Source organism: Moschus berezovskii, chromosome 19 (assembly GCF_049115385.1).
Source record: "Moschus berezovskii isolate FMDL1 chromosome 19, NW_MosBer_1.0, whole genome shotgun sequence".
Taxonomy (NCBI): domain Eukaryota; kingdom Metazoa; phylum Chordata; class Mammalia; order Artiodactyla; family Moschidae; genus Moschus; species Moschus berezovskii.
This window is the reverse complement of record NC_142478.1, coordinates 44,188,554-44,202,521: the sequence shown is the minus strand read 5'-3', so window position 1 is coordinate 44,202,521 and position 13,968 is coordinate 44,188,554.

Here is a 13,968-nt window from a genome sequence, read left to right as displayed (position 1 = left end):
GTTCCAAACTACGTAAAGAACGTGGTACTACTTGTTTTATCTAAAAGAACATATAAGTCAGTGCTTGCATATACACAGACTGACTCTGGAAGGAGAGAGGAGAAAATGGTAACGATTGTTTCCAGGGAAGATACATAACCAACTGACAGCATTGGGATGGGAAGTTAACATATTATGACATATCATTTACTTTTAATTCTGTAGTCTATTTGCACTTCCAATTCAAACAAATAAATAAAAGACACTATTAATGAAAACTTGCACCAATAAAATGATTGCTTTGAAATCAGCAATAAGCTTATCATAAGCTGAATTATTGCCTAAAGTAAAGGCTAAATATTTGTGATATGTATTTTGATTAAGGTAACAGATGAGAAAAACAGAAACAGGACTTCTATGAAGTCAGAAAATTTCAAAAATGTCCCTGCTTAATCTAAAATTTGTTTTATATTAAGAAACAACTATCTTTATTCATATCTGCAACTCTGTGTTTTTATAATATTTACTGTATCACAATCTTTGGAAGTAAAGCTATGCTTCTGATGAGTTAGAAGCATATTATATTTAGAAGTCAGAATAACTAATAGGTTGGGAACAATCCTTTTTTGCTTCCCAGGTGGTCTAGTGGTAAGAATCCACCTGCCAAGCAAGAGATGTGGGTTTGAGCTCTGTGTTGGGAGGATCCCCTGGAGAAGGAAATGGCAACCCACTCCAGTATTCTTGCCTGGGAAATCCCATGGACAGAGGAGTCTGGCAGGCTACAGTCCATGGGGTCACAAAGAGTTGGACGCAACTTAGCAACTCAGTTCAGTTCAGTCGCTCAGTCGTGTCTGACTCTTTGAGACCCCATGAATCACAGCACGCCAGGACTCCCTGTCCATCACCAACTCCCAGAGTTTATCCAAACTTGTGTCCATTGAGTCGGTGATGCCATCCAGCCATCTCATCCTCTGTCGTCCCCTTTTCCGCCTGCCCCCAATCCCTCCCAGCATCAGAGTCTTTTCCAGTGAGTCAACTCTTCACATGAGGTAGCCAAAGTATTGGAGTTTCAGCTTCAGCATCAGTCCTTCCAGTAAACACCCAGGACTGATCTCCTTTAGGATGGACTGGTTGGATCTTCTTGCAGTCCAAGGGACTCTCAAAAGTCTCCTCTAACACCACAGTTCAAAAGCATCAATTCTTCAGTGATCAGCTTTCTTCACAGTCCAAATCTCACATCCATACATGACCACTGGAAAAACCAAAGCCTTGACTAGACTGACCTTTGTTGGCAAAGTAACATCTCTGCTTTTTAATGTGCTCTCTAGATTGGTCATAACTTTCCTTCCAAGGAGTAGGCGTCTTTTAATTTCATGGCTGCAATCACCATCCGCAGTGATTTTGGAGCCCCCAAAAATAAAGTCAGCCACTTGTTTCCACTGTTTTCCCATCTATTTGCCATGAAGTGATGGGACCAGATGCCATGATCTTAGTTTTCTGAATGTTGAGCTTAAAGCCAACTTTTTCACTCTCCTCTTTCACTTTCATCAAGAGGCTTTTTAGTTCCTCTTCACTTTCTGCCGTAACAACAATCTCTTTTAGGGCACACACAGCAGCATCTTCACTTTTCAGTGGTGAAGGATCCCTAGATGCTAAAATGTTCAAAGGATTCCCCATGGCAACCCTAAATACATCGATCTGCAGATGTACTGGGAAGCTGTCCTGAGAAAGGACCTTTCTGGTGTGAGAACCAGTTTCAAATCTTGGCTCTCTCTGGAGTACTTTTGTGCAGAGCTTCACTTTAATTTCAAAAGCCATTCACTTAAATCCTTCTTGATATGTTACTCATAGCTCTCTGATATAATTTCAGACTTCTATCCTATCAACTTGTACTCATCTTGCACTCTGAATTGTTCAACTGAGAGCAATTTCTTTCCTAAATCTCTCTATTCACCTCACTTAACTGATAGAGGCCATTCTACAAAAACTTTATAAGAACATTTTGTATTTCTAGAGCAGGGTCTCTAATTAGGGACGGTATGGAAGTCTGCCTTTACTCAGGACCTGGACTCTGACTTATCTTGAACATATCATGATCTTGTTGAAACAGTGATATGTGCTCTTAAGAAAGAGTACAGAAAGAATAAGAAAGAAAAATGCAGAATAATACTAACGCAAATTTATCTTTTCCCAGAACTGGCTCCCAGAGAATTAAAAGTATGGAAAGAGTAACTAAATATTCAGCTAAAAAATGAACATTGTTTTTAACCTTAAAATGTTAGCAAGACATTCAAATATTCTTTTACTTAATAACTGACAAAGCAGTTGCTAGCAGGACAATAACTAGAAATGTGATTTGATTTACAGAATATAGAGAAACAATACCATTAACTTCAGTAACATTTTCAAAAGGAAATACTCCCATATGTTTAGATAAGTTGAAAACACAATGTTATTACCAAACTTCACATGTAAGGGAAACAATAAAAATTAAAACACAGCCAGAGAAATGAGTCAATCAGTATTAATTTTTCTTCCACATGGAAGAGAGGTAAGACAATCTGTTGTGCTCTTTGTTTGGATTTTTTCCTTGTTGTTTATCTGTTTTATTTCATTTTATTTGGGATATAGTTATTTCACAGTATTGTATCAGTTTCTGGGGTAAAACAAAGTGACTCAGCTATGTGTATACATATATCCCCTCTTTCTTGGACCCCTCTCCTACCCACAAACCTGTCCCATCCATTTAGGTCATCACAGACCACCCAGCTGAGCTCCCTGCACTATACAGCATAAATGACACTAAAAGACAGCCCACAGAAAAGTGGGAAAATATTTGCAAACAAAACAACTGACAAGGTATTAATCTCCAAAATATTCAAACAGCTCATAAAACTCAATATCAAAAAGAGACAAACAACCCAATCAAAAAAATGGGCAGAAGACCTAAACAGACATTTCTTTAAAGAAGACATACAGATGACTAAGAAGTATGAAAAGAGGCTCAACATCACTAATTGTTAGAGAAATGCAGATCAAAACATTGAGGTATCACCTCACACAGGTCAGAATGGCCACCATCAAATAATCTATTAATAATAAATGCTGAAGAGAGTGTGGGGAAAGGGACCCCTTCTCCACTGTTTGTGGCAATGTAGATTGATGTAGCTATTATGGAAGACAGTACGGAGTTTCCTTTAAAAAAAAATCATATGTTTGATTTTAAACTGTGATTTGTTTCAGGCATCAGGAAGCTTTTCCTGTACAGGGACAGATAGTAAATATTTAAGACTGTGTAACAAAAATGGTCTCTGTGACAGGAACATGGCTCTGCCATTGGCGTGCCATAGACAACAGGTTAATGATTGGACATGGCTGTGCTCAAATAAAACTGTATTTACAAGAGAGGAGCCAGGCTGGATTGGTTTGCAGTATGTGGTAATTTGCCTACCACTGATCCATGTGATAGACATAACAGATTCATAAATGTATGCTGCTGCTGCTGCTTCTGCTAAGTTGCTTGTCGTGTCTGACTCTGTGCGACCCCATAGATGGCAGCCCACCAGGCTCCTCCATCCATGGGATTTTCCAGGTGAGAGTACTGGAGTGGGTTGCCATTGCCTTCTTCGTCATAAATGTATAGTGAGAAGCAAATATAATTCAGAGTTTCAAATCTCATCAGCATGTGTCTTTTGTGACTTCATGAATTCACCTATCTAATATCTAACTTGACATCATTTTATTACTATACATTCACCTCCTTTCCCCTTGGATTCACATTAATGATAAATGGTAGAATTGGTGGATTCTTTAGTTTTTTTATTTCACAATTTATTTTCTGGTCTAAGGTGAAGCTCTCACAAAGAAAATACTTGTGTTAGCAAGTATTTTCCAGAATTCCAGTACTCTTAATGGCTACCAAAAAGAATGTTGCTATGAACAAGGGGGTGAGGATATCTTTTTGAGTTAGTATTTTATTTCCTTGATGTATTCCTAAAGTGGAGTTGATTGACTATATAATAGTTCTACTCTTAGTTTTTGAGGAAAATCCACACTTTTTTCCGTAAAAACATCACAATTTATATTCACAATAACGGTGCACAGGGAACCCTTTTTGATAATAGCTGTTTTAACAGGTATGAGGTGATATCTCATTGTGGTTTTAATGTGCATTTTCCTAATGACTTGTGATGCTGAGCATTTTTTCAGGAACCTGTTGGCCTTTTATATATCTTCTTTTGAGATATATCTATTTAGGCTCTTTGTATATTTTTAATTTGTGTTATTAGGTTTTTTGGATTTTTTTCTGCTATGGAGTGTATGAGTTACGTATATATTTTGACTATTAACCTTTTATCAGATATATGATTTGCAATTTTTTTTCTCATTTCACAGACTATCTTTGCACTTTGTTGATGGTTTCTTTTCTTAAGGCTTTTAATCCTAGCACATGTGATACATAGAAACTGTCTAACTAATAAGATAGTAGTATTGTACATACTCGATACAAATACTTGCTAGTTTTATTCTACTCTATTTCTTCACCATCTATAACAAATAGCAGTCTCCAGATAGCATATTAAAAAGCAGAGACATTACTTTGCCAACAAAGGTCCATCTAGTCAAGGCTATGGTTTTTCCAATGGTCGTGTATGGATGTGAGAGTTGGACTGTGAAGAAAGCTGAGCGCCGAAGAATTGATGCTTTTGAACTGTGGTGCTGGAGAAGACTCTTGAGAGTCCCTTGGACTGCAAGGAGATCCAACCAGTCCATTCTAAAGGAGATCAGTCCTGGGTGTTCATTGAAAGGACTGATGCTAAAACTGAAACTCCAATACTTTGGCCACCTCATGAGAAGAGTTGACTCATTGGAAAATCCTCTGATGCTGGGAGGGATTGGAGGCAGGAGGAGAAGGGGACGACAGAGGATGAGATGGCTGGATGGCATCCCCAAGTGGATGAACATGAGTTTGAGTGAACTCCGGGAGTTGGTGAGGGACAAGGAGGCCTGGCATGCTGCGATTCATGGGGTCGCAAAGAGTCGGACACGACTGAGCAACTGAACTGAACTGATGCTATTATTATGCAGTTACAAAAGTTTTCTCTGTGACTAGTATGGCTAACGAACAGACCTAGATGGTTAAGGGGTATATTTAGAGAATTTTATTAGATAGCTTATATATTGAATAATATTTGTGGGAAAAGATATTTTAAATAGCAGAATAACAATTTGCCTCAGTAAACTGTACTTAAGACTCTGTCTATTCTAGATGACTGCAAAATAATTGATGAACAGCAGAAATTTCAGTCATGCTTATAATACAATATTCTCAAGTACCTTATTATTATTAACAAGATTAATTCTTTCAAAATCTCAGAAGCAGTTAGAGTTGCTAATAATACAGTCGACCCTTGAGCAATTCGGGGATTAGAGGCACCAACCCCTGTGCAGTCCAAAATCTGAGTATAACTTACTTTACAGTCAGCCGCCACACCAAGGGCTCTACATCCCTGGATTCAACCAGAAAAAATTAGCATGTAAGTGGATCCACGCATTTTGCAGCTACAGAGATGGGCTCCCAGGGAATAAATGATGTCTACAAAATCAGATAAATTATTAATGATAGAATCTAAATTAGAACCCAAATGGTCTTCCTTTCTTATTGGTTGTACAGTCTAATCCCAGAGGTTAATAGTTCTGAGATAATAATATCAAGACATTAATATAAGATATTATATCAGATAAGATAGTAATGTCAATAATATCACATAATACACACTACAAATATGATTCTACACATAACACATCGAGACGTCAAACTTTTCTGGCCTCCTTAATCAATAGAAATTGACTAGAGGTCAGAAAAATAATCCAGGCAAGGCTTTATTGGGGCCCCTCCTCCAGCAGGGTGGAGCAAGAACAAGCAATATGTTCCCTTGCTTGTTCCCAAAGGTGAGTTGTGAGCTGGTTCCTTAAATGGGAGGAGTGTAGGGGTGTGTCCAGGGGTCAGGCCTGAGGGATGGGTTAAGTTGTTTGCCACCCCTCTGGTGGTGTTGTGTGCAGAGATATGCACAGTACCCTGCTTTTGCTCCCAACACCCAGTTTTTGCTCCAGGCTCCTCAGAAGTAGCAGTTGGGTTTTTATATTTTTGTATATTTTGGGTCCAAAATTTGCCCCAGCCACCCATACAAGCAGTTACTTTTAGTCCCACATAAATTCTTTGTGTTTTGTTGCTAGAGGAGAGGTGTGTCCATGTGCAAGCTTTGCAGCAAAGGATCCCAGATTCCTGCCTGTCCCATCTCAAGAGGGTGAGGAGAAAATTCAGAAAAGCTGTATTGGGGCACAGTTTGAAAAGCCAGGGTAGAAAGGCTGGAAACATACTCAAGAAAAGATCTTTTATTGAAACGCCTTGCACTTCCCTGGTGGCTCAGTGGTAAAGAATCTACCGGCCAATGCAGGAGACATGGGTTCAATCCCTAGGTTGGAAAGATCCCTGGAGAAGGAAATGGCAAGCCACTCCAGTATTCTTGCCTGAAAAATCCCATGGAAAGGAGCCTGGCTACAGTCCGTGGGGTTGCAAAGAGTCTGACAGAACTGAGCACGCAGAGAAATAAGATCTGGTTTTTAAAATACAAGGCTGACATGAATGAGACTGGCCCTGAAGGGTAGGTGAGGACCAGAAGAGGCTGGTCTCCTCTGCCTCTATGTATCCTGGAGGGAGCTGGAGCCAGTACCATGACTTCTCCCCAAAGGGAGTCAAGGAGACTTGTCCTGCTTGTCCTTTCTGAAACCTTTGGGGCCTCAATCTTCTAACAGGAGAAAAGTCAAACTTGTTTTCAGCTCCTACTGCCTCTTGGGCAAAGGGGCAATGCCATGGGTATCTACCTACCCCCACCCCCCACAACCTGATTTGTTTAGTCCCAAGAAAAGACAAGGCAGTTTGCCATTGTTTGGGGACTTGCTCCTAACAATTAAGAATTCTTGTAAAAGCTTCTTCTCTCTCAGTAAAGAGAGAATCATGTCTCTTGGAAACAAGGTTTTACATTTTCTGTGCATAATTGTTTGTTAGAAACAAGAAAAAACATTTCCTCTCCATGTACAACAGGAAAACTATATGAAGAGAAAAACAAAATCTGTTCTCCATGGAAAGAATTCTGGTAACAATAGAAGCTTGAGTCCTTTCCAGAAAAAAACGTATGTATGAGTGCTTTTCCCATGAACAGGGGTGACAGTTGGACACTGACCCGTGTTAAATCCCACTTTCATTACAGGTATTACTCAAGTCTTACAGAAAGAAAACCAGAAAAACTCAATAGGCAGAGTTTTTTACAGACCCCATGATGCAACATTACAAAATGCCTTTCGTAGACCATTGTCTTTCCAAAGGCTAGACTTTTCAGTAGTTCTGTGCGGCTATGTGGAATATAAAACTCAGACTTCATGCTTCAGCCTGGCTTCCGGGTTTGACCATGAGGAAGTCTAAAGCCTCAGGGCTTCCCAGGTGGTGCTAGTGGTAAAGAATCCACCTGCTAATGCAGGAGACATAAGGGTAGCAGGTTCAACCCCTGGGTCAGGAAGATCCCCTGGAGAAGGGACTGGCTACTAACTCCAGTATTCTTATATGGAAAATCCCATGGATAGAGGAACCCAGTGGTCTATACTCCACAGTGGTCTATAGTCCACAGGGTTGCAAAGAGTCTGACACAACTGAAGTGACTTAGCATACATGCACAAGCCTAAAGCATCACACTTGTTCACTGCAACCCTACATGTGAAGCTCAAAGCCGAAAATATGATTCTATGTGAAAGAAATAAAATGAAACTACAGAGCAAACTGTTCCTGCAACACACAGTCCATACAGCATTCTATGTGTTCTCTACATGGATTGATTGATAAATTTGATGTGCTGTTGATTCGCAATGTAGTATTACTTTCAAGTGTATGGCAAAATGTTCAGTTATGCGCACACACACATTCTTTTTCAGATTCTTTTTCCCTATAGGTTATTACAAGACATTGAGCATAGTACCCTGTCTAATACAGTAGGTCCTTATTGGTTATTTTATACATAGTAGTGTGTATCTGGGCTTCCCTTGTGGCTCAGCTGGTAAAGAATCCACCTACAATGCAGGAGACCTGGGTTCGATCTCTGGGTTGGGAAGATTCCCCTGGAGAAGGGAAAGGCTACCCTCTCCAGTATTCTGGCCTAGAGAATTCCATGGACTGTATAGTCCATGGCGTTGCAAAGAGTTGGACAGGACTGAGTGACTTTCACTTTCTCTTCACTTTCAGTGTGTATCCATTAATCCCAAACTCTTAATTAATCCCCCTTTGGTAAACATAAGTTCTCAATGTCTGTGAGTCTGTTTTGTAAATATTCATTTATATCATTTTTCAAGATTCCATATATAAGTGATATCACTTTACATGTATCTTTCACTATCTGACTTATTTTACGTAGTACGATAACCTCCAGGTCTACCCGTATTGCTTCAAATGGCATTATTTCATTCTTTTTATGTCTGAGTGATATTCCACATGTATTTATGTTATCACACTGTGCTATGCTCCTTCCCACATGACTAGAACACCAACCACTCAAACTCACTAGGTCTACACCAAATCATTCCTCTCCCTACCACCCAAAACTACGCCTTTTGTTTCCTACTTTTGGTAACAGTTAATATACTCCAAGTCTATAAAACCTTGTTACATACTCACCTTCCCCTGCTCATCCTCCAGATACAGACCATCACTGTCTACTTCTCAGGCCATGATCTTCATTCAGCTTTCAACATCTCTCACCTGGAAAATCACAATAGCATCCTTATTTGGTCTGCCAGTCTCTACTGTCTCCCCTTCTTATTTCCTCCTTCACGCAATGGCCACAATCTTAGGTTTGATAATATTAATTCTCTGTTTGGGAATTCATCACTGCTAATAGTACCATTTCCTTGGCAAATCAGATTTGGCTTTTTCTAAGGTACCTTTAAGCAACGTAGAAAGAAAGACTGAAAGAGGTAAAGACAAAACATTGGAAAGAATAAAAGTATCTCAAAATCTACAGACTACGTTTACTTCAAATCTGGCTTTGTGTTTTACTTCTGTATGTTTAATGAACCTATTGTACAAAACACTCCTATTTAGGGAAATAAGAAAACATACACGTATCTGCTTAATTTTGCAAAAACAACCAAGAAAAGAATAAATCTGAAATTAATATAATTAGCTACAAGGGATAAAACATAGATTAGATTGAAATCAACTTTTTTGAATTTTCTAACTATACTTGGTTTTATAAGAAAATATCTTTGTTCTTATGAAATACTTATAATATTAACAGATAAAGGAGTATGGCATAGTCTGCCTACTCTCAAATCGTTCAGATTTTTTAAAAAAAAATGAAACCAGTTTGTATATGTACATGTATGTGTGTGAGAAAGAGACAGAGAGACAGGCAGAGTCAGAGACAGATTAAGAGAGAAAAACCAATTTTGCAAGATGTTAAACATTGGTCAATCAAGGTCAAAGCGTCATTCTTTTTTACTGACAGAACATCTATCAATTATTGCTTCTGAGGACCAATCAGAAGACCTTCCAGGTCGTAGTATCTGTTTCTCCACAGCAAAGGACTGGCAGCCATAATGATTTGTTATTTCTGTGTCAGGAAAGACTGTCAGTGGGTGAAGTTCCTCACCTGTGACCATGGGTTTTAGCACAGGTTTAGTGAGTGGTCCCTTTCTGCATATTTTCTCCTTTGTAGGTGAGGAACCAAGGTCCATCTAATCAAGGCTATGGTTTTTCCCGTGGTCATGTATGGATGTGAGAGTTGGATTGTGAAGAAAGCTGAGCGCTGAAGAATTGATGCTTTTGAACTGTGGTGCTGGAGAAGACCCTTGAGAGTCCCTTGGACTGCAAGGAGATCCAACCAGTCCATTCTAGAGGAGATCAGTCCTGGGTGTTCATTGGAAGGGCTGATGCTAAAGCTGAAACTCCAATACTTTGTCCACCTCATGTGACAAGCTGACTCACTGGAAAAGACTTTGATGCTGGGAAGGATTGGGGGCGGGAGGAGAAGGGGAAGACAGAGAATGAGATGGCTGGATGGCATCACCGACTCGATGGACATGAGTATGAGTGAAATCCGGGAGTTGGTGATGGACAGGGAGGCCTGGCGTGCTATGATTCATGGGGTCGCAGAGAGTCGGACACGACTGAGTGACTGAACTGAACTGAACTGAACTGAACTGATAGTTAATTCTTACTCTACTTTCAGCTTTATTGTCCAGTCTCCCATGTAGCTTGTTCTTGTGAAATGAATATTTCTGGGCTTAAAATTTCTCATCTGCCAAATATGAACAGTTGAGTAATAACTAGATTACATCTTGAAGGTCCTTTACCCCTAAAAATCTCTTTTATATTGCACTTCCTCAATTTTCTTTTTAATTCCGAATGAATTTCATTCTCTCTCACATAGCATTTCTGTCTCCCTAGAGAAGAAAAAGCAATTCATTCATGGCCATGATTAAGGTGAAGTAAGGTTTATTGTCATGCTTGTTCTTTCCTGCATAATTTTAACTTCTTAATTGAGCCCAGAATTGAAAGAAGCTTAGTATAATCAGGATTTCAAGAATACTAACTCATGCCTAAGATTGTTTGAATTCTTACAAATAAAAGAAAATTGTTGAAATAATTGATTTGTTGCCCGTGGAATGCTTTCGATTTTTATTACTTCTCAGCAGTGGCTTTGTAGAATCACTGTTACATGGGTTTGCTGCAGTGCTAACTTGGCATTGGCTAAAAATATCCAGCATCAGGAAGGAATGATGTGCAGCACCAATGTTTTATAGTTGGCAACAATTCTTCCCATTATAGCCAATGTCTGTTTGTTTTGCAAATCATTGGCTAAATCATGTAAAAAGCAAATGTATTTCCTCTTCCTTTTCTTTCCCAAGAATCTGAAAGGAACTAAAGCAAATGAAGCTGAGAATTAGGCTTGTGACCTCTGACAGGTACTGGGTCTAGCTGGAATTCCAGGGTGAGAGAGTTGAAAGGGAAAAGGGATCACAGGCCATGTTCCAATAGTTGAAACCCTATGGGAGGCCTATGTCCAAGGATTTGATTCCTTCTTTCATCATGACACTCACAGACACCCTCAGCCATAATAGAGAGCCTACTTTAGGGGGAAAAATTAATATGTAAGAATATAATAAGAAAAGCCAGGAAGATAATCTGGTGTTTAACTCCTACGTCCCTGAGTCTGCACTGCTTTGGAACACAATGATCTCTGCCAGCTCTAAGGAGGCCATCAGGAAGATGCTGGTGACAAGGATCAAGCTAACTTCCAGGAAGATGACCAAGACCCCTGGACCACTGAGTCCTGTAGGCAAGCCACCACAGCCTTCGACGATCCCTCTCCAGTCCCCTGTCCCAAACATACCCCTCTTGCCAGATCTGAGCATCTGGAAGTATCCCAGCAGGAGGAGGGCAAGCCCATCACCCCACTTGCCAAAGCCTCCCTTGTCCACCTTTCTCCCTGATGGCTCTGAATCTTCCAGTTCCTCTTGGGGTGAGGCAGACCAAGTTCATCCCAAGTACCCCAGTTTGGGGTAGCCTTTAGCTTATAAAGTATACAGTTACATTGATACTATTAAATAAAATCAATGCTGCATGTTAGAATTAGGCTAAACAGAATGGAAATCACTTTTTTTTTGTCAGTGAAAGCTCACGAATTAAAAAATAGCCTTAGTTCACTCATTCAATAAACATATATTAAGTATTTATTACATCTCAAGTTCTGTGGTCCACAAGACAGGTCCCTGTGCTTGGGAAGCTTTCAAGTAAAATATTTAAGGAAAAATTTTGCACCTGAAGTATTAATTTTTAAAATAAAAAGATATTTTAAAAAATAAAAAGGAAAGTAAAAAAAAAAAAGATTTAAAAAAATCAAAAAAAGATTAATTTGTGGTGGTTGAAATTTTTAACTTGTGTTTAGTGAAAGACAGATTTGTTTAAATGATGAAAATGTCAAGAATATAATTTAAAATTTTTCCCCAATTACAAGTGATATTATTCTTGAAGATCCTTTGAGAATAGCCTTGAAAACTATACTAGCAATACTTTTTAAATTTTTTGAGTATTATTGTTAGACCCAGGTTCGATCCCTGGGTTGGGAAGATCCCCTGGAGAAGGAAATTATAACCCACTCCAGTATTCTTGCCTGGAAAATCCCATGGAAGGAGAAGCCTGGTAGGCTACAGCCCACGGGGTCGCAAAGAGTAGGATACAACTGAGTGACTTCACTTTCACTTTTCACAGAGAGTGTCCATGTTAAAAATCAAACATGTATTTCCAGGGATCTGCAGAATCAATACATTAGAAATTGCTGTTTTGCAGAAAATATTTTTATTTCCTACTATGACATTCAGCTCACTTCAAGTTTTAAAGGTTCAGACAACTAGCTGGCGTTGACGACATTAATCTTCCCTCACAGACATTCAGGAAAATTACCAAAGCAGGGTAGGAAAAAGTTAGAGTCATTTTAAAAATGACTTCTATTCAAACAATATTGTCATTGTCTAAATGCCAAGGTCTCCTTGGAACTATAAAAGTTTTCATGATATCAGGCCTTACTGTTTGTTAAGCAATAAGCAGTTTTGGCTTTTCAAAATTTGCTTTATGTTTTTCTTCCTAAGAAATACTATCTTTGAAGGAGAAGATAGCATTATCTTAAAATTAATGCTTAATAAAATTATTTTGCTAAGATTGATTTTTAAATAAATATAAAACCACACTGATACTTTTATATAACAATGCTATATAATAGGCTGATGTAGAACAGACTCTATATTAAAAGTAGAAATCATTTTTTTAAGTCAGTTAAAACTCACCAGTTAAAATATAGCTTTAAGGAAGTCTCCCTCGTTAACTTTTTAAAAAATCTTTAAATCAACCATAAAATGGCAACCCAATTAAAAACAAGGCAAAGAATCTAAATAGGCATTTCTCCAAAAATGATATGAAATAGTTACTAAACACATGAAAAGATGGTCACTGATTAGCCATCAGAGAAATTCAAATCAACACTGGAATATACCCCTACCCTGGCTCCATCAGGATGACTAAAACCTTCGTATAGTATAGCCTGTGTGGCTTTCATATAGTGGAGCCTCTTTGGAAATACATTTTTAAATTTTTATTTAAATATTAGGCTATTAGGTCTAGCATTGTCTAATACTGGTGTTAAAGTACTGCAATTAGAATTCTATTACCAAAAATATTGGAATAGCCCCATATTCCTGGATAAAATTTTAAATACATATACTAATAATGGTGTATTTGAATATTTAAATAAAATGAGTAGTATGAATTAGAGAAATTAAGTAAATTAAATTAGTAAAATAAATTAAACTAACAAATTAAATAAATGAAATGAATACTTGAAATACTTGATGGAAATACTTTGGCTTTGCCCCGCTTAGCTTCATTACAAGTTTGCTATAAAGAAAATGAAAGGAAAATTAATTTCAATCCAAAAGTCATTTAGGAAACAGGGGAACATCTTCAGCCAGATATATTGCTGACAGCACCTTTTTTGTTTTGTTTCGTTTCAGCTTTACACTGAATACAGTGTTGGAAGGAGAATGATCACTTCTGAGACAGGACATTTAACTTTCCAGTACTACCGCAGAGCTATCTGAAAGAGGACACAGAGGAATTTGCAAGAAGCAATTGCAATAGATAAAACAAAAATTAGAAGTTCATCGGTAAACTGAAAGAACCAAAAACAACAAAAAGTAAATCGGGTGCTGAATTTTAGGGGAAAAGATTCTGAAATTATCCCACAAAACACACACAAAAGAAGCACACACACACACACAAACGGCTCAGGAAGGCTTTTATTTCACAAAAATTTGGTTCATCAAAGACCACGAATCATTCACAAACACTGAACTCATGGAGAGTTCCCATGGAGACACAGAAAGCCC